This window comes from Falco punctatus (assembly GCF_963210335.1).
Source record: "Falco punctatus genome assembly, chromosome: 1".
NCBI lineage: Eukaryota > Metazoa > Chordata > Aves > Falconiformes > Falconidae > Falco > Falco punctatus.
This window is the reverse complement of record NC_137580.1, coordinates 100308134-100328174: the sequence shown is the minus strand read 5'-3', so window position 1 is coordinate 100328174 and position 20041 is coordinate 100308134. Positions and strand designations below refer to the sequence as shown.

General features: G+C 35.7%; 1 long non-coding RNA gene across 1 annotated transcript in view; it reads left to right on the top strand.

The window, feature by feature from the left end:
* Positions 1–478: 478 nt before the first annotated feature.
* The window catches only part of LOC308060186, a 61129-nt gene continuing 41566 nt past the window's right edge, over positions 479–20041 (top strand). Inside the window, exons 1-2 of the long non-coding RNA XR_013926642.1 lie at positions 479–601; positions 13580–13605. This is a non-coding gene — a long non-coding RNA (uncharacterized lncRNA). The remainder of the gene's footprint in view (positions 602–13579; positions 13606–20041) is intronic.

Sequence of the window (20041 nt, the reverse complement as noted above, 5' to 3'; positions counted from 1 at the left end):
AAAGGTCTCACAGGTAAGAAAAGCCTTATGGGCAAAAAAGGTCTCACGTGTAAAAAGTCTTACGGGTAAAAAAGTCTCATGGGTAAAAAAGGTCTGACAGGTAAGAAAAGTCTCATGGGCAAAAAAGGTCTCACAGGTAAGAAAAGTCTCATGCGTAAAAAAAGTCTCACAGGTAAAAATTCTCAGTGGTAAAAAAATTGTCATGGGCAAAAAAGGTCTCACAGGTAAGAAAAGTCTTATGGGCAAAAAAGGTCTCACGTGTAAAAAGTCTTACAGGTAAAAAACTCTTATGGGTAAAAAAAGGTCTGACAGGTAAGAAAAGTCTTATGAGCAAAAAAGGTCTCCAGTGTAAAAAGTCTTACGGGAAAAAAGTCTCATGGGTAAAAAAGGTCTGACAGGTAAGAAAAGTCTAATGGGCAAAAAAGGTCTCACAGGTAAGAAAAGTCTCATGCGTAAAAAAAGTCTCACAGGTAAAAATTCTCACAGGTAAAAAAATTGTCATGGGCAAAAAAGGTCTCACAGGTAAGAAAAGTCTTATGAGCAAAAAAGGTCTCACGTGTAAAAAGTCTTACAGGTAAAAAACTCTTATGGGTAAAAAAAGGTCTGACAGGTAAGAAAAGTCTTATGAGCAAAAAAGGTCTCAAGTGTAAAAAGTCTTACGGGTAAAAAAGTCTCATGGGTAAAAACATTCTCACGGGTAAAAAAGGTGTCAGGTGTTGTAAGTCTAGCAGGTATAAAAAGTCTCACGGATAAAAATTTTCCTTGGTAAACAGTCTATTGGGTAAAATGTCTAGACGGATAAAAAAAGTCTCATGGGCAAAAAAGGTCTGACAGGTAAGAAAAGTCTCATGGGCAAAAAAGGTCTCACGTGTAAAAAGTCTTACAGGTAAAAAACTCTTATGGGTAAAAAAAGTCTCACAGGTAAGAAAAGTCTTATGAGCAAAAAAGGTCTCAAGTGTAAAAAGTCTTACGGGTAAAAAAGTCTCACGGGTAAAAAAATTCTCACGGCTAAAAAAGGTGTCAGGTGTTGTAAGTCTAACAGGTATAAAAAGTCTCACGGATAAAAATTCTCCTTGGTAAACAGTCTATTGGGTAAAATGTCTAGACGGATAAAAAAAGTCTCATGGGCAAAAAAGGTCTCACAGGTAAGAAAAGTCTTATGGGCAAAAAAGGTCTCACGTGTAAAAAGTCTTACGGGTAAAAAAGTCTCATGGGTAAAAAAAGTCTCACAGGTAAAAGATCTCACAGGTAAAAAAATTCTCGGGCAAAAAAGGTCTCACAGGTAAGAAAAGTCTTATGAGCAAAAAAGGTCTCAAGTGTAAAAAGTCTTACGGGTAAAAAAGTCTCATGGGTAAAAAAAGTCTCATAGGTAAAAAAATTCTCATGGGTAAAAAAGGTGTCAGGTGTTGTAAGTCTAACAGGTATAAAAAGTCTCACGGCTAAAACTTTTCCTTGGTGAAAAGTGTATTGGGTAAAATGCCTGACAAGTAAAAAAGGTCTGACGGGTAAGAAAAGTCTCGTGGGTGAAAAAGTCTCATGGGAAAAAAGATTCAAGTGTAAAAGTGTCTCAGGGGTAAAAAAGGTCTATCGTTTAAAAAAAGTCTCATGGCTAAAAACGTATCACAGGTAAAAAAAGTCTCATAGTTATAGAAAGTCTCATAGGTTCTAAAATTCTCACAGGTAAAAAAAGTCTCATGGGCAAAAAAGGTCTGACAGGTAAGAAAAGTCTTATGAGCAAAAAAGGTCTCAAGTGTAAAAAGTCTTACGGGTAAAAAAGTCTCATGGGTAAAAAAATTCTCACGGGTAAAAAAGGTGTCAGGTGTTGTAAGTCTAGCAGGTATAAAAAGTCTCACGGATAAAAATTTTCCTTGGTAAAAAGTCTATTGGGTAAAATGTCTGACGGATAAAAAAAGTCTCATGGGCAAAAAAGGTCTCACAGGTAAGAAAAGTCTCATGGGCAAAAAAGGTCTCACAGGTAAGAAAAGTCTCATGCATAAAAAAAGTCTCACAGGTAAAAATTCTCACAAGTAAGAAAATTCTCATGGGCAAAAAAGGTCTGACAGGTAAGAAAAGTCTCATGGGCAAAAAAGGTCTCACAGGTAAGAAAAGTCTCATGCGTAAAAAAAGTCTCACAGGTAAAAATTCTCACAGGTAAAAAAATTGTCATGGGCAAAAAAGGTCTCACAGGTAAGAAAAGTCTTATGGGCAAAAAAGGTCTCACGTGTAAAAAGTCTTACAGGTAAAAAACTCTTATGGGTAAAAAAAGTCTCACAGGTAAGAAAAGTCTTGTGAGCAAAAAAGGTCTCAAGTGTAAAAAGTCTTACGGGTAAAAAAGTCTCATGGGTAAAAAAATTCTCATGGGTAAAAAAGGTGTCAGGTGTTGTAAGTCTAACAGGTATAAAAAGTCTCACGGATAAAAATTTTCCTTGGTAAACAGTCTATTGGGTAAAATGTCTAGACGGATAAAAAAAGTCTCATGGGCAAAAAAGGTCTGACAGGTAAGAAAAGTCTCATGGGCAAAAAAGGTCTCACGTGTAAAAAGTCTTACGGGTAAAAAAGTCTCATGGGTAAAAAAAGTCTCACAGGTAAAAGATCTCACAGGTAAAAAAATTCTCGGGCAAAAAATGTCTCACAGGTAAGAAAAGTCTTATGAGCAAAAAAGGTCTCAAGTGTAAAAAGTCTTACGGGTAAAAAAGTCTCATGGGTAGAAAAAATCTCACGGGTAAAAAAGGTGTCAGGTGTTGTAAGTCTAGCAGGTATAAAAAGTCTCACGGATAAAAATTTTCCTTGGTAAACAGTCTATTGGGTAAAATGTCTGACGGGTAAGAAAAGTCTCATGGGCAAAAAAGGTCTCACAGGTAAGAAAAGTCTCATGCGTAAAAAAAGTCTCACAGGTAAAAATTCTCAGTGGTAAAAAAATTGTCATGGGCAAAAAAGGTCTCACAGGTAAGAAAAGTCTTATGGCCAAAAAGGGTCTCACGTGTAAAAAGTCTTACAGGTAAAAAACTCTTATGGGTAAAAAAAGGTCTGACAGGTAAGAAAAGTCTTATGAGCAAAAAAGGTCTCAAGTGTAAAAAGTCTTACGGGTAAAAAAGTCTCATGGGTAAAAAAATTCTCATGGGTAAAAAAGGTGTCAGGTGTTGTAAGTCTAACAGGTATAAAAAGTCTCACGGATAAAAATTTTCCTTGGTAAACAGTCTATTGGGTAAAATGTCTAGACGGATAAAAAAAGTCTCATGGGCAAAAAAGGTCTCACAGGTAAGAAAAGTCTTATGGGCAAAAAAGGTCTCACGTGTAAAAAGTCTTACGGGTAAAAAAGTCTCATGGGTAAAAAAAGTCTCACAGGTAAAAATTCTCACAAGTAAGAAAATTCTCGGGCAAAAAAGGTCTCACAGGTAAGAAAAGTCTTATGAGCAAAAAAGGTCTCAAGTGTAAAAAGTCTTACGGGTAAAAAAGTCTCATGGGTAAAAAAATTCTCACGGCTAAAAAAGGTGTCAGGTGTTGTAAGTCTAACATGTATAAAAAGTCTCACGGATAAAAATTTTCCTTGGTAAACAGTCTATTGGGTAAAATGTCTGACGGATAAAAAAAGTCTCATGGGCAAAAAAGGTCTGACAGGTAAGAAAAGTCTCATGGGCAAAAAAGGTCTCACAGGTAAGAAAAATCTTATGAGCAAAAAAGGTCTCAAGTGTAAAAAGTCTTACGGGTAAAAAAGTCTCATGGGTAAAAAAATTCTCATGGGTAAAAAAGGTGTCAGGTTTTGTAAGTCTAACAGGTATAAAAAGTCTCACGGATAAAAATTTTCCTTGGTAAACAGTCTATTGGGTAAAATGTCTAGACGGATAAAAAAAGTCTCATGGGCAAAAAAGGTCTGACAGGTAAGAAAAGTCTCATGGGCAAAAAAGGTCTCACGTGTAAAAAGTCTTACGGGTAAAAAAGTCTCATGGGTAAAAAAAGTCTCACAGGTAAAAGATCTCACAGGTAAAAAAATTCTCGGGCAAAAAAGGTCTCACAGGTAAGAAAAGTCTTATGAGCAAAAAAGGTCTCAAGTGTAAAAAGTCTTACGGGTAAAAAAGTCTCATGGGTAAAAAAAGTCTCATAGGTAAAAAAATTCTCACGGCTAAAAAAGGTGTCAGGTGTTGTAAGTCTAACAGGTATAAAAAGTCTCACGGCTAAAACTTTTCCTTGGTAAAAAGTGTATTGGGTAAAATGCCTGACAAGTAAAAAAGGTCTGACGGGTAAGAAAAGTCTCGTGGGTGAAAAAGTCTCATGGGTAAAAAGATTCAAGTGTAAAAGTGTCTCAGGGGTAAAAAAGGTCTATCGTTTAAAAAAAGTCTCATGGCTAAAAAAAGTATCACAGGTAAAAAAAGTCTCATAGTTATAGAAAGTCTCATAGGTTCTAAAATTCTGACAGTTCTCATAGTGTGACTAAAAAGTCTTACGGGTAAAAAAGTCTCATGGGTAGAAAAAATCTCACGGGTAAAAAAGGTGTCAGGTGTTGTAAGTCTAACAGGTATAAAAAGTCTCACGGATAAAAATTTTCCTTGGTAAACAGTCTATTGGGTAAAATGTCTAGACGGATAAAAAAAGTCTCATGGGCAAAAAAGGTCTCACAGGTAAGAAAAGTCTTATGGGCAAAAAAGGTCTCACGTGTAAAAAGTCTTACGGGTAAAAAAGTCTCATGGGTAAAAAAAGTCTCATGGGTAAAAAAATTCTCACGGCTAAAAAAGGTGTCAGGTGTTGTAAGTCTAACAGGTATAAAAAGTCGCACGGCTAAAACTTTTCCTTGGTAAAAAGTGTATTGGGTAAAATGCCTGACCAGTAAAAAAGGTCTGACGGGTAAAAAAAGTCTCGTGGGTGAAAAAGTCTCATGGGTAAAAAGATTCAAGTGTAAAAGTGTCTCAGGGGTAAAAAAGGTCTATCGTTTAAAAAAAGTCTCATGGCTAAAAAAAGTATCACAGGTAAAAAAAGTCTCATTGTTATAGAAAGTCTCATAGGTTCTAAAATTCTCACAGGTAAAAAAAGTGTCATGGGTAAAAAAGGTCTGACAGGTAAGAAAAGTCTTATGAGCAAAAAAGGTCTCAAGTGTAAAAAGTCTTACGGGTAAAAAAGTCTCATGGGTAAAAACATTCTCACGGGTAAAAAAGGTGTCAGGTGTTGTAAGTCTAGCAGTTATAAAAAGTCTCACGGATAAAAATTTTCCTTGGTAAACAGTCTATTGGGTAAAATGTCTAGACGGATAAAAAAAGTCTCATGGGCAAAAAAGGTCTCACAGGTAAGAAAAGTCTTATGGGCAAAAAAGGTCTCACGTGTAAAAAGTCTTACGGGTAAAAAAGTCTCATGGGTAAAAAAAGTCTCACAGGTAAAAGATCTCACAGGTAAAAAAATTCTCATGGGCAAAAAAGGTCTGAAAGGTAAGAAAAGTCTTATGAGCAAAAAAGGTCTCAAGTGTAAAAAGTCTTACGGGTAAAAAAGTCTCATGGGTAAAAAAGGTCTCACAGGTAAGAAAAGTCTCATGGGCAAAAAAGGTCTCACAGGTAAGAAAAGTCTTATGGGTAAAAAAAGTATCACAGGTAAAAATTCTCAGTGGTAAAAAAATTCTCATGGGCAAAAAAGGTCTCACAGGTAAGAAAAGTCTTATGAGCAAAAAAGGTCTCAAGTGTAAAAAGTCTTACGGGTAAAAAAGTCTCATGGGTAAAAAAGGTCTGACAGGTAAGAAAAGTCTCATGGGCAAAAAAGGTCTCACAGGTAAGAAAAGTCTCATGCGTAAAAAAAGTCTCACAGGTAAAAAATCTCACAGGTAAAAAAATTCTCATGGGCAAAAAAGGTCTCACAGGTAAGAAAAGTCTTATGAGCGAAAAAGGTCTCCAGTGTAAAAAGTCTTACGGGTAAAAAAGTCTCATGGGTAAAAAAGGTCTGACAGGTAAGAAAAGTCTCATGGGCAAAAAAGGTCTCACAGGTAAGAAAAGTCTCATGCGTAAAAAAAGTCTCACAGGTAAAAATTCTCACAGGTAAAAAAATTGTCATGGGCAAAAAAGGTCTCACAGGTAAGAAAAGTCTTATGAGCAAAAAAGGTCTCAAGTGTAAAAAGCCTTACGGGTAAAAAAGTCTCATGGGTAAAAAAAGTCTCATGGGTAAAAAAATTCTCACGGCTAAAAAAGGTGTCAGGTGTTGTAAGTCTAACAGGTATAAAAAGTCTCACGGCTAAAACTTTTCCTTGGTAAAAAGTGTATTGGGTAAAATGCCTGACAAGTAAAAAAGGTCTGATGGGTAAAAAAAGTCTCGTGGGTGAAAAAGTCTCATGGGTAAAAAGATTCAAGTGTAAAAGTGTCTCAGGGGTAAAAAAAGTTTTTTGTTTAAAAAAAATCTCATGGCTAAAAAAAGTATCACAGGTAAAAAAAGTCTCATAGTTACAGAAAGTCTCATAGGTTCTAAAATTCTCACAGGTAAAAAAAGTCTCATGGGCAAAAAAGTTCTGACAGGTAAGAAAAGTCTCATGGGCAAAAAAGGTCTCACAGGTAAGAAAAGTCTCATGCGTAAAAAAAGTCTCACAGGTAAAAATTCTCACAAGTAAGAAAAGTCTCATGGGCAAAAAAGGTCTCACGTGTAAAAAGTCTTACGGGTAAAAAAGTCTCATGGGTAAAAAAAGTCTCACAGGTAAAAGTTCTCACAGGTAAAAAAATTCTCGGGCAAAAAAGGTCTCACAGGTAAGAAAAGTCTTATGAGCAAAAAAGGTCTCAAGTGTAAAAAGTCTTACGGGTAAAAAAGTCTCATGGGTAAAAAAATTCTCACGGCTAAAAAAGTTGTCAGGTGTTGTAAGTCTAACAGGTATAAAAAGTCTCACGGCTAAAACTTTTCCTTGGTAAAAAGTGTATTGGGTAAAATGCCTGACAAGTAAAAAAGGTCTGACGGGTAAAAAAAGTCTCGTGGGTGAAAAAGTGTCATGGGTATAAAGATTCAAGTGTAAAAGTGTCTCAGGGGTAAAAAAGGTCTATTGTTTAAAAAAAGTCTCATGGCTAAAAAAAGTATCACAGGTAAAAAAAGTCTCATAGTTATAGAAAGTCTCATAGGTTCTAAAATTCTCACAGGTAAAAAAAGTGTCATGGGCAAAAAAGGTCTGACAGGTAAGAAAAGTCTTATGAGCAAAAAAGGTCTCAAGTGTAAAAAGTCTTACGGGTAAAAAAGTCTCATGGGTAAAAAAATTCTCACGGGTAAAAAAGGTGTCAGGTGTTGTAAGTCTAGCAGGTATAAAAAGTCTCACGGATAAAAATTTTCCTTGGTAAAAAGTCTATTGGGTAAAATGTCTGACGGATAAAAAAAGTCTCATGGGCAAAAAAGGTCTGATAGGTAAGAAAAGTCTCATGGGCAAAAAAGGTCTCACAGGTAAGAAAAGTCTCATGCGTAAAAAAAGTCTCACAGGTAAAAAATCTCACAGGTAAAAAAATTCTCATGGGCAAAAAAGGTCTCACAGGTAAGAAAAGTCTTATGAGCGAAAAAGGTCTCCAGTGTAAAAAGTCTTACGGGTAAAAAAGTCTCATGGGTAAAAAAGGTCTGACAGGTAAGAAAAGTCTCATGGGCAAAAAAGGTCTCACAGGTAAGAAAAGTCTCATGCGTAAAAAAAGTCTCACAGGTAAAAATTCTCACAGGTAAAAAAATTGTCATGGGCAAAAAAGGTCTCACAGGTAAGAAAAGTCTTATGAGCAAAAAAGGTCTCAAGTGTAAAAAGCCTTACGGGTAAAAAAGTCTCATGGGTAAAAAAAGTCTCATGGGTAAAAAAATTCTCACGGCTAAAAAAGGTGTCAGGTGTTGTAAGTCTAACAGGTATAAAAAGTCTCACGGCTAAAACTTTTCCTTGGTAAAAAGTGTATTGGGTAAAATGCCTGACAAGTAAAAAAGGTCTGATGGGTAAAAAAAGTCTCGTGGGTGAAAAAGTCTCATGGGTAAAAAGATTCAAGTGTAAAAGTGTCTCAGGGGTAAAAAAAGTTTTTTGTTTAAAAAAAATCTCATGGCTAAAAAAAGTATCACAGGTAAAAAAAGTCTCATAGTTACAGAAAGTCTCATAGGTTCTAAAATTCTCACAGGTAAAAAAAGTCTCATGGGCAAAAAAGTTCTGACAGGTAAGAAAAGTCTCATGGGCAAAAAAGGTCTCACAGGTAAGAAAAGTCTCATGCGTAAAAAAAGTCTCACAGGTAAAAATTCTCACAAGTAAGAAAAGTCTCATGGGCAAAAAAGGTCTCACGTGTAAAAAGTCTTACGGGTAAAAAAGTCTCATGGGTAAAAAAAGTCTCACAGGTAAAAGTTCTCACAGGTAAAAAAATTCTCGGGCAAAAAAGGTCTCACAGGTAAGAAAAGTCTTATGAGCAAAAAAGGTCTCAAGTGTAAAAAGTCTTACGGGTAAAAAAGTCTCATGGGTAAAAAAATTCTCACGGCTAAAAAAGTTGTCAGGTGTTGTAAGTCTAACAGGTATAAAAAGTCTCACGGCTAAAACTTTTCCTTGGTAAAAAGTGTATTGGGTAAAATGCCTGACAAGTAAAAAAGGTCTGACGGGTAAAAAAAGTCTCGTGGGTGAAAAAGTGTCATGGGTATAAAGATTCAAGTGTAAAAGTGTCTCAGGGGTAAAAAAGGTCTATTGTTTAAAAAAAGTCTCATGGCTAAAAAAAGTATCACAGGTAAAAAAAGTCTCATAGTTATAGAAAGTCTCATAGGTTCTAAAATTCTCACAGGTAAAAAAAGTGTCATGGGCAAAAAAGGTCTGACAGGTAAGAAAAGTCTTATGAGCAAAAAAGGTCTCAAGTGTAAAAAGTCTTACGGGTAAAAAAGTCTCATGGGTAAAAAAATTCTCACGGGTAAAAAAGGTGTCAGGTGTTGTAAGTCTAGCAGGTATAAAAAGTCTCACGGATAAAAATTTTCCTTGGTAAAAAGTCTATTGGGTAAAATGTCTGACGGATAAAAAAAGTCTCATGGGCAAAAAAGGTCTGATAGGTAAGAAAAGTCTCATGGGCAAAAAAGGTCTCACAGGTAAGAAAAGTCTCATGCGTAAAAAAAGTCTCACAGGTAAAAAATCTCACAGGTAAAAAAATTCTCATGGGCAAAAAAGGTCTCACAGGTAAGAAAAGTCTTATGAGCGAAAAAGGTCTCCAGTGTAAAAAGTCTTACGGGTAAAAAAGTCTCATGGGTAAAAAAGGTCTGACAGGTAAGAAAAGTCTCATGGGCAAAAAAGGTCTCACAGGTAAGAAAAGTCTCATGCGTAAAAAAAGTCTCACAGGTAAAAATTCTCACAGGTAAAAAAATTGTCATGGGCAAAAAAGGTCTCACAGGTAAGAAAAGTCTTATGAGCAAAAAAGGTCTCAAGTGTAAAAAGCCTTACGGGTAAAAAAGTCTCATGGGTAAAAAAAGTCTCATGGGTAAAAAAATTCTCACGGCTAAAAAAGGTGTCAGGTGTTGTAAGTCTAACAGGTATAAAAAGTCTCACGGCTAAAACTTTTCCTTGGTAAAAAGTGTATTGGGTAAAATGCCTGACAAGTAAAAAAGGTCTGATGGGTAAAAAAAGTCTCGTGGGTGAAAAAGTCTCATGGGTAAAAAGATTCAAGTGTAAAAGTGTCTCAGGGGTAAAAAAAGTTTTTTGTTTAAAAAAAATCTCATGGCTAAAAAAAGTATCACAGGTAAAAAAAGTCTCATAGTTACAGAAAGTCTCATAGGTTCTAAAATTCTCACAGGTAAGAAAAGTCTCATGGGCAAAAAAGGTCTGACAGGTAAGAAAAGTCTCATGGGCAAAAAAGGTCTCACAGGTAAGAAAAGTCTCATGCGTAAAAAAAGTCTCACAGGTAAAAATTCTCACAAGTAAGAAAAGTCTCATGGGCAAAAAAGGTCTCACGTGTAAAAAGTCTTACGGGTAAAAAAGTCTCATGGGTAAAAAAAGTCTCACAGGTAAAAGTTCTCACAGGTAAAAAAATTCTCGGGCAAAAAATGTCTCACAGGTAAGAAAAGTCTTATGAGCAAAAAAGGTCTCACGTGTAAAAAGTCTTACGGGTAAAAAGTCTCATGGGTAAAAAAAGTCTCATGGGTAAAAAAATTCTCACGGCTAAAAAAGGTGTCAGGTGTTGTAAGTCTAACAGGTATAAAAAGTCTCACGGCTAAAAATTTTCCTTGGTAAAAAGTGTATTGGGTAAAATGCCTGACAAGTAAAAAAGGTCTGACGGGTAAAAAAAGTCTCGTGGGTGAAAAAGTGTCATGGGTATAAAGATTCAAGTGTAAAAGTGTCTCAGGGGTAAAAAAGGTCTATCGTTTAAAAAAAGTCTCATGGCTAAAAAAAGTATCACAGGTAAAAAAAGTCTCATAGTTATAGAAAGTCTCATAGGTTCTAAAATTCTCACAGGTAAAAAAAGTGTCATGGGCAAAAAAGGTCTGACAGGTAAGAAAAGTCTTATGAGCAAAAAAGGTCTCAAGTGTAAAAAGTCTTACGGGTAAAAAAGTCTCATGGGTAAAAAAATTCTCACGGGTAAAAAAGGTGTCAGGTGTTGTAAGTCTAGCAGGTATAAAAAGTCTCACGGATAAAAATTTTCCTTGGTAAAAAGTCTATTGGGTAAAATGTCTGACGGATAAAAAAAGTCTCATGGGCAAAAAAGGTCTGACAGGTAAGAAAAGTCTCATGGGCAAAAAAGGTCTCACAGGTAAGAAAAGTCTCATGCGTAAAAAAAGTCTCACAGGTAAAAAATCTCACAGGTAAAAAAATTCTCATGGGCAAAAAAGGTCTCACAGGTAAGAAAAGTCTTATGAGCGAAAAAGGTCTCCAGTGTAAAAAGTCTTACGGGTAAAAAAGTCTCATGGGTAAAAAAGGTCTGACAGGTAAGAAAAGTCTCATGGGCAAAAAAGGTCTCACAGGTAAGAAAAGTCTCATGCGTAAAAAAAGTCTCACAGGTAAAAATTCTCACAGGTAAAAAAATTGTCATGGGCAAAAAAGGTCTCACAGGTAAGAAAAGTCTCATGCGTAAAAAAAGTCTCACAGGTAAAAATTCTCACAGGTAAAAAAATTGTCATGGGCAAAAAAGGTCTCACAGGTAAGAAAAGTCTTATGAGCAAAAAAGGTCTCAAGTGTAAAAAGCCTTACGGGTAAAAAAGTCTCATGGGTAAAAAAAGTCTCATGGGTAAGAAAATTCTCACGGCTAAAAAAGGTGTCAGGTGTTGTAAGTCTAACAGGTATAAAAAGTCTCACGGCTAAAACTTTTCCTTGGTAAAAAGTGTATTGGGTAAAATGCCTGACAAGTAAAAAAGGTCTGATGGGTAAAAAAAGTCTCGTGGGTGAAAAAGTCTCATGGGTAAAAAGATTAAAGTGTAAAAGTGTCTCAGGGGTAAAAAAAGTTTTTTGTTTAAAAAAAATCTCATGGCTAAAAAAAGTATCACAGGTAAAAAAAGTCTCATAGTTACAGAAAGTCTCATAGGTTCTGAAATTCTCACAGGTAAAAAAAGTCTCATGGGCAAAAAAGGTCTGACAGGTAAGAAGAGTCTCATGGGCAAAAAAGGTCTCACAGGTAAGAAAAGTCTCATGCGTAAAAAAAGTCTCACAGGTAAAAATTCTCACAAGTAAGAAAAGTCTCATGGGCAAAAAAGGTCTCACAGGTAAGAAAAGTCTTATGAGCAAAAAAGGTCTCAAGTGTAAAAAGTCTTACGGATAAAAAAGTCTCATGGGTAAAAAAAGTCTCATGGATAAAAATTTTCCTTGGTAAACAGTCTATTGGGTAAAATGTCTGACGGGTAAAAAAAGTCTCATGGGCAAAAAAGGTCTGACAGGTAAGAAAAGTCTTATGGGCAAAAAAGGTCTCACGTGTAAAAAGTCTTACAGGTAAAAAACTCTTATGGGTAAAAAAAGTCTCACAGGTAAGAAAAGTCTTGTGAGCAAAAAAGGTCTCAAGTGTAAAAAGTCTTACGGGTAAAAAAGTCTCATGGGTAAAAAAATTCTCATGGGTAAAAAAGGTGTCAGGTGTTGTAAGTCTAACAGGTATAAAAAGTCTCACGGATAAAAATTTTCCTTGGTAAACAGTCTATTGGGTAAAATGTCTAGACGGATAAAAAAAGTCTCATGGGCAAAAAAGGTCTCACAGGTAAGAAAAGTCTCATGGGCAAAAAAGGTCTCACAGGTAAGAAAAGTCTTATGAGCAAAAAAGGTCTCAAGTGTAAAAAGTCTTACGGATAAAAAAGTCTCATGGGTAAAAAAAGTCTCATGGGTAAAAAAGGTGTCAGGTGTTGTAAGTCTAGCAGGTATAAAAAGTCTCACGGATAAAAATTTTCCTTGGTAAACAGTCTATTGGGTAAAATGTCTGACGGGTAAAAAAAGTCTCATGGGCAAAAAAGGTCTGACAGGTAAGAAAAGTCTCATGGGCAAAAAAGGTCTCACAGGTAAGAAAAATCTCATGCGTAAAAAAAGTCTCACAGGTAAAAATTCTCAGTGGTAAAAAAATTGTCATGGGCAAAAAAGGTCTCACAGGTAAGAAAAGTCTTATGGGCAAAAAAGGTCTCACGTGTAAAAAGTCTTACAGGTAAAAAACTCTTATGGGTAAAAAAAGTCTCACAGGTAAGAAAAGTCTTGTGAGCAAAAAAGGTCTCAAGTGTAAAAAGTCTTACGGGTAAAAAAGTCTCATGGGTAAAAAAATTCTCATGGGTAAAAAAGGTGTCAGGTGTTGTAAGTCTAACAGGTATAAAAAGTCTCACGGATAAAAATTTTCCTTGGTAAACAGTCTATTGGGTAAAATGTCTAGACGGATAAAAAAAGTCTCATGGGCAAAAAAGGTCTCACAGGTAAGAAAAGTCTTATGGGCAAAAAAGGTCTCACGTGTAAAAAGTCTTACGGGTAAAAAAGTCTCATGGGTAAAAAAAGTCTCGCAGGTAAAAGTTCTCACAGGTAAAAAAATTCTCGGGCAAAAAAGGTCTAACAGGTAAGAAAAGTTTTATGAGCAAAAAAGGTCTCAAGTGTAAAAAGTCTTACGGGTAAAAAAGTCTCATGGGTAAAAAAATTCTCACGGCTAAAAAAGGTGTCAGGTGTTGTAAGTCTAACAGGTATAAAAAGTCTCACGGCTAAAACTTTTCCTTGGTAAAAAGTGTATTGGGTAAAATGCCTGACAAGTAAAAAAGGTCTGACGGGTAAAAAAAGTCTCGTGGGTGAAAAAGTCTCATGGGTAAAAAGATTCAAGTGCAAAAGTGTCTCAGGGGTAAAAAAGGTCTATCGTTTAAAAAAAGTCTCATGGCTAAAAAAAGTATCACAGGTAAAAAAAGTCTCATAGTTATAGAAAGTCTCATAGGTTCTAAAATTCTCACAGGTAAAAAAAGTGTCATGGGCAAAAAAGGTCTGACAGGTAAGAAAAGTCTTATGAGCAAAAAAGGTCTCAAGTGTAAAAAGTCTTACGGGTAAAAAAGTCTCATGGGTAAAAACATTCTCACGGGTAAAAATGGTGTCAGGTGTTGTAAGTCTAGCAGGTATAAAAAGTCTCACGGATAAAAATTTTCCTTGGTAAAAAGTCTATTGGGTAAAATGTCTGACGGATAAAAAAAGTCTCATGGGCAAAAAAGGTCTGACAGGTAAGAAAAGTCTTATGGGCAAAAAAGGTCTCACAGGTAAGAAAAGTCTCATGCGTAAAAAAAGTCTCACAGGTAAAAATTCTCACAGGTAAAAAAATTGTCATGGGCAAAAAAGGTCTCACAGGTAAGAAAAGCCTTATGGGCAAAAAAGGTCTCACGTGTAAAAAGTCTTACGGGTAAAAAAGTCTCATGGGTAAAAAAGGTCTGACAGGTAAGAAAAGTCTCATGGGCAAAAAAGGTCTCACAGGTAAGAAAAGTCTCATGCGTAAAAAAAGTCTCACAGGTAAAAATTCTCAGTGGTAAAAAAATTGTCATGGGCAAAAAAGGTCTCACAGGTAAGAAAAGTCTTATGGGCAAAAAAGGTCTCACGTGTAAAAAGTCTTACAGGTAAAAAACTCTTATGGGTAAAAAAAGGTCTGACAGGTAAGAAAAGTCTTATGAGCAAAAAAGGTCTCCAGTGTAAAAAGTCTTACGGGAAAAAAGTCTCATGGGTAAAAAAGGTCTGACAGGTAAGAAAAGTCTAATGGGCAAAAAAGGTCTCACAGGTAAGAAAAGTCTCATGCGTAAAAAAAGTCTCACAGGTAAAAATTCTCACAGGTAAAAAAATTGTCATGGGCAAAAAAGGTCTCACAGGTAAGAAAAGTCTTATGAGCAAAAAAGGTCTCACGTGTAAAAAGTCTTACAGGTAAAAAACTCTTATGGGTAAAAAAAGGTCTGACAGGTAAGAAAAGTCTTATGAGCAAAAAAGGTCTCAAGTGTAAAAAGTCTTACGGGTAAAAAAGTCTCATGGGTAAAAACATTCTCACGGGTAAAAAAGGTGTCAGGTGTTGTAAGTCTAGCAGGTATAAAAAGTCTCACGGATAAAAATTTTCCTTGGTAAACAGTCTATTGGGTAAAATGTCTAGACGGATAAAAAAAGTCTCATGGGCAAAAAAGGTCTGACAGGTAAGAAAAGTCTCATGGGCAAAAAAGGTCTCACGTGTAAAAAGTCTTACAGGTAAAAAACTCTTATGGGTAAAAAAAGTCTCACAGGTAAGAAAAGTCTTATGAGCAAAAAAGGTCTCAAGTGTAAAAAGTCTTACGGGTAAAAAAGTCTCACGGGTAAAAAAATTCTCACGGCTAAAAAAGGTGTCAGGTGTTGTAAGTCTAACAGGTATAAAAAGTCTCACGGATAAAAATTCTCCTTGGTAAACAGTCTATTGGGTAAAATGTCTAGACGGATAAAAAAAGTCTCATGGGCAAAAAAGGTCTCACAGGTAAGAAAAGTCTTATGGGCAAAAAAGGTCTCACGTGTAAAAAGTCTTACGGGTAAAAAAGTCTCATGGGTAAAAAAAGTCTCACAGGTAAAAGATCTCACAGGTAAAAAAATTCTCGGGCAAAAAAGGTCTCACAGGTAAGAAAAGTCTTATGAGCAAAAAAGGTCTCAAGTGTAAAAAGTCTTACGGGTAAAAAAGTCTCATGGGTAAAAAAAGTCTCATAGGTAAAAAAATTCTCATGGGTAAAAAAGGTGTCAGGTGTTGTAAGTCTAACAGGTATAAAAAGTCTCACGGCTAAAACTTTTCCTTGGTGAAAAGTGTATTGGGTAAAATGCCTGACAAGTAAAAAAGGTCTGACGGGTAAGAAAAGTCTCGTGGGTGAAAAAGTCTCATGGGAAAAAAGATTCAAGTGTAAAAGTGTCTCAGGGGTAAAAAAGGTCTATCGTTTAAAAAAAGTCTCATGGCTAAAAACGTATCACAGGTAAAAAAAGTCTCATAGTTATAGAAAGTCTCATAGGTTCTAAAATTCTCACAGGTAAAAAAAGTCTCATGGGCAAAAAAGGTCTGACAGGTAAGAAAAGTCTTATGAGCAAAAAAGGTCTCAAGTGTAAAAAGTCTTACGGGTAAAAAAGTCTCATGGGTAAAAAAATTCTCACGGGTAAAAAAGGTGTCAGGTGTTGTAAGTCTAGCAGGTATAAAAAGTCTCACGGATAAAAATTTTCCTTGGTAAAAAGTCTATTGGGTAAAATGTCTGACGGATAAAAAAAGTCTCATGGGCAAAAAAGGTCTCACAGGTAAGAAAAGTCTCATGGGCAAAAAAGGTCTCACAGGTAAGAAAAGTCTCATGCATAAAAAAAGTCTCACAGGTAAAAATTCTCACAAGTAAGAAAATTCTCATGGGCAAAAAAGGTCTGACAGGTAAGAAAAGTCTCATGGGCAAAAAAGGTCTCACAGGTAAGAAAAGTCTCATGCGTAAAAAAAGTCTCACAGGTAAAAATTCTCACAGGTAAAAAAATTGTCATGGGCAAAAAAGGTCTCACAGGTAAGAAAAGTCTTATGGGCAAAAAAGGTCTCACGTGTAAAAAGTCTTACAGGTAAAAAACTCTTATGGGTAAAAAAAGTCTCACAGGTAAGAAAAGTCTTGTGAGCAAAAAAGGTCTCAAGTGTAAAAAGTCTTACGGGTAAAAAAGTCTCATGGGTAAAAAAATTCTCATGGGTAAAAAAGGTGTCAGGTGTTGTAAGTCTAACAGGTATAAAAAGTCTCACGGATAAAAATTTTCCTTGGTAAACAGTCTATTGGGTAAAATGTCTAGACGGATAAAAAAAGTCTCATGGGCAAAAAAGGTCTGACAGGTAAGAAAAGTCTCATGGGCAAAAAAGGTCTCACGTGTAAAAAGTCTTACGGGTAAAAAAGTCTCATGGGTAAAAAAAGTCTCACAGGTAAAAGATCTCACAGGTAAAAAAATTCTCGGGCAAAAAATGTCTCACAGGTAAGAAAAGTCTTATGAGCAAAAAAGGTCTCAAGTGTAAAAAGTCTTACGGGTAAAAAAGTCTCATGGGTAGAAAAAATCTCACGGGTAAAAAAGGTGTCAGGTGTTGTAAGTCTAGCAGGTATAAAAAGTCTCACGGATAAAAATTTTCCTTGGTAAACAGTCTATTGGGTAAAATGTCTGACGGGTAAGAAAAGTCTCATGGGCAAAAAAGGTCTCACAGGTAAGAAAAGTCTCATGCGTAAAAAAAGTCTCACAGGTAAAAATTCTCAGTGGTAAAAAAATTGTCATGGGCAAAAAAGGTCTCACAGGTAAGAAAAGTCTTATGGCCAAAAAGGGTCTCACGTGTAAAAAGTCTTACAGGTAAAAAACTCTTATGGGTAAAAAAAGGTCTGACAGGTAAGAAAAGTCTTATGAGCAAAAAAGGTCTCAAGTGTAAAAAGTCTTACGGGTAAAAAAGTCTCATGGGTAAAAAAATTCTCATGGGTAAAAAAGGTGTCAGGTGTTGTAAGTCTAACAGGTATAAAAAGTCTCACGGATAAAAATTTTCCTTGGTAAACAGTCTATTGGGTAAAATGTCTAGACGGATAAAAAAAGTCTCATGGGCAAAAAAGGTCTCACAGGTAAGAAAAGTCTTATGGGCAAAAAAGGTCTCACGTGTAAAAAGTCTTACGGGTAAAAAAGTCTCATGGGTAAAAAAAGTCTCACAGGTAAAAATTCTCACAAGTAAGAAAATTCTCGGGCAAAAAAGGTCTCACAGGTAAGAAAAGTCTTATGAGCAAAAAAGGTCTCAAGTGTAAAAAGTCTTACGGGTAAAAAAGTCTCATGGGTAAAAAAATTCTCACGGCTAAAAAAGGTGTCAGGTGTTGTAAGTCTAACATGTATAAAAAGTCTCACGGATAAAAATTTTCCTTGGTAAACAGTCTATTGGGTAAAATGTCTGACGGATAAAAAAAGTCTCATGGGCAAAAAAGGTCTGACAGGTAAGAAAAGTCTCATGGGCAAAAAAGGTCTCACAGGTAAGAAAAATCTTATGAGCAAAAAAGGTCTCAAGTGTAAAAAGTCTTACGGGTAAAAAAGTCTCATGGGTAAAAAAATTCTCATGGGTAAAAAAGGTGTCAGGTTTTGTAAGTCTAACAGGTATAAAAAGTCTCACGGATAAAAATTTTCCTTGGTAAACAGTCTATTGGGTAAAATGTCTAGACGGATAAAAAAAGTCTCATGGGCAAAAAAGGTCTGACAGGTAAGAAAAGTCTCATGGGCAAAAAAGGTCTCACGTGTAAAAAGTCTTACGGGTAAAAAAGTCTCATGGGTAAAAAAAGTCTCACAGGTAAAAGATCTCACAGGTAAAAAAATTCTCGGGCAAAAAAGGTCTCACAGGTAAGAAAAGTCTTATGAGCAAAAAAGGTCTCAAGTGTAAAAAGTCTTACGGGTAAAAAAGTCTCATGGGTAAAAAAAGTCTCATAGGTAAAAAAATTCTCACGGCTAAAAAAGGTGTCAGGTGTTGTAAGTCTAACAGGTATAAAAAGTCTCACGGCTAAAACTTTTCCTTGGTAAAAAGTGTATTGGGTAAAATGCCTGACAAGTAAAAAAGGTCTGACGGGTAAGAAAAGTCTCGTGGGTGAAAAAGTCTCATGGGTAAAAAGATTCAAGTGTAAAAGTGTCTCAGGGGTAAAAAAGGTCTATCGTTTAAAAAAAGTCTCATGGCTAAAAAAAGTATCACAGGTAAAAAAAGTCTCATAGTTATAGAAAGTCTCATAGGTTCTAAAATTCTGACAGTTCTCATAGTGTGACTAAAAAGTCTTACGGGTAAAAAAGTCTCATGGGTAGAAAAAATCTCACGGGTAAAAAAGGTGTCAGGTGTTGTAAGTCTAACAGGTATAAAAAGTCTCACGGATAAAAATTTTCCTTGGTAAACAGTCTATTGGGTAAAATGTCTAGACGGATAAAAAAAGTCTCATGGGCAAAAAAGGTCTCACAGGTAAGAAAAGTCTTATGGGCAAAAAAGGTCTCACGTGTAAAAAGTCTTACGGGTAAAAAAGTCTCATGGGTAAAAAAAGTCTCATGGGTAAAAAAATTCTCACGGCTAAAAAAGGTGTCAGGTGTTGTAAGTCTAACAGGTATAAAAAGTCGCACGGCTAAAACTTTTCCTTGGTAAAAAGTGTATTGGGTAAAATGCCTGACCAGTAAAAAAGGTCTGACGGGTAAAAAAAGTCTCGTGGGTGAAAAAGTCTCATGGGTAAAAAGATTCAAGTGTAAAAGTGTCTCAGGGGTAAAAAAGGTCTATCGTTTAAAAAAAGTCTCATGGCTAAAAAAAGTATCACAGGTAAAAAAAGTCTCATTGTTATAGAAAGTCTCATAGGTTCTAAAATTCTCACAGGTAAAAAAAGTGTCATGGGTAAAAAAGGTCTGACAGGTAAGAAAAGTCTTATGAGCAAAAAAGGTCTCAAGTGTAAAAAGTCTTACGGGTAAAAAAGTCTCATGGGTAAAAACATTCTCACGGGTAAAAAAGGTGTCAGGTGTTGTAAGTCTAGCAGTTATAAAAAGTCTCACGGATAAAAATTTTCCTTGGTAAACAGTCTATTGGGTAAAATGTCTAGACGGATAAAAAAAGTCTCATGGGCAAAAAAGGTCTCACAGGTAAGAAAAGTCTTATGGGCAAAAAAGGTCTCACGTGTAAAAAGTCTTACGGGTAAAAAAGTCTCATGGGTAAAAAAAGTCTCACAGGTAAAAGATCTCACAGGTAAAAAAATTCTCATGGGCAAAAAAGGTCTGAAAGGTAAGAAAAGTCTTATGAGCAAAAAAGGTCTCAAGTGTAAAAAGTCTTACGGGTAAAAAAGTCTCATGGGTAAAAAAGGTCTCACAGGTAAGAAAAGTCTCATGGGCAAAAAAGGTCTCACAGGTAAGAAAAGTCTTATGGGTAAAAAAAGTATCACAGGTAAAAATTCTCAGTGGTAAAAAAATTCTCATGGGCAAAAAAGGTCTCACAGGTAAGAAAAGTCTTATGAGCAAAAAAGGTCTCAAGTGTAAAAAGTCTTACGGGTAAAAAAGTCTCATGGGTAGAAAAAATCTCACGGGTAAAAAAGGTGTCAGGTGTTGTAAGTCTAACAGGTATAAAAAGTCTCACGGATAAAAATTTTCCTTGGTAAACAGTCTATTGGGTAAAATGTCTGACGGATAAAAAAAGTCTCATGGGCAAAAAAGGTCTCACAGGTAAGAAAAGTCTTATGGGCAAAAAAGGTCTCACGTGTAAAAAGTCTTACAGGTAAAAAACTCTTATGGGTAAAAAAAGTCTCACAGGTAAGAAAAGTCTTATGAGCAAAAAAGGTCTCAAGTGTAAAAAGTCTTATGGGCAAAAAAGGTCTCACGTGTAAAAAGTCTTACGGGTAAAAAAGTCTCATGGGTAAAAAAAGTCTCACAGGTAAAAGATCTCACAGGTAAAAAAATTCTCGGGCAAAAAAGGTCTCACAGGTAAGAAAAGTCTTATGAGCAAAAAAGGTCTCAAGTGTAAAATGTCTTACGGGTAAAAAAGTCTCATGGGTAAAAAAAGTCTCATGGGTAAAAAAGGTCTGACAGGTAAGAAAAGTCTCATGGGCAAAAAAGGTCTGACAGGTAAGAAAAGTCTCATGCGTAAAAAAAGTCTCACAGGTAAAAATTCTCACAAGTAAGAAAATTCTCATGGGCAAAAAAGGTCTCACAGGTAAGAAAAGTCTTATGGGCAAAAAA